We start from the raw sequence: 835 nt of genomic DNA, 5'->3' as shown, positions 1-835 counted from the left end.
TAGTGAGAATAATTTGGCTGTGTCAAAAGCTTATTTGAAAAAATTTGGGGAAACGGTGAAAAAACGTTTGAAAATATTATTATTATTATTATTCATGGTGTTTATGTAATAATTCTTATTATTAATTTTTTTTGTTAGTCCCACACATTCACAAAGAAAGAAAAAGATTAGTTTCTATAACTTAAATTTGGCCCACATTTTATATCACTCTACAAATGTTACATCATTTGTCGGACAATAACGGACCAACATTCTATGTGTTCTTTTCTCTTTCCTCCAACACATTTCAGCAGGTGAGAAAAAAATCACTTTTCTCACTGTAACATTGGCCTTAACATTTAACTAAGATGCAAAAAAATATAATTATGATACTCCAAATGACTTGACTTGTGTGTAACACCTAATTATGCAACCACTGTATTTAAGATCTAAGAAAATATTATTTCAATATCACTTTTTATAGAGTAAAGTACTAACTCGGTCCCTGTCCATTTCCCTGAATGACAACGCGACCCTTAACCAAAAACGCTATCTATTTTGGTCCATGACCCTGTGCTCCGTCTGCCAACACGGTCCTTCTGTCACTTTCACGGCGAAAACTCGACGAAAATTGCTGACCCTGTGCTTCGTCTGCCGATGCGATCCTTCTGTCACTTTCGCGCCTTATATGTTATCCCCTAAAGACTCCTTGACCCTCTAACACAATTATATTCTAAACCCTAGCAGATGACTCTCTTCTCCATCAAGGCAGGGGTGAGTGGTGAAAAGCTTGGTGACAAGGTTGCTGACGAAGCTTCTGACAGAGACATAGATGGTTGTTGGACGGCGCTATTGA

This window comes from Arachis ipaensis, chromosome B03 (genome assembly GCF_000816755.2).
Source record: "Arachis ipaensis cultivar K30076 chromosome B03, Araip1.1, whole genome shotgun sequence".
Lineage (NCBI taxonomy): Eukaryota > Viridiplantae > Streptophyta > Magnoliopsida > Fabales > Fabaceae > Arachis > Arachis ipaensis.
The sequence above is the reverse complement of the archived record's forward strand: the minus strand, read 5'-3'. Positions refer to the sequence as shown.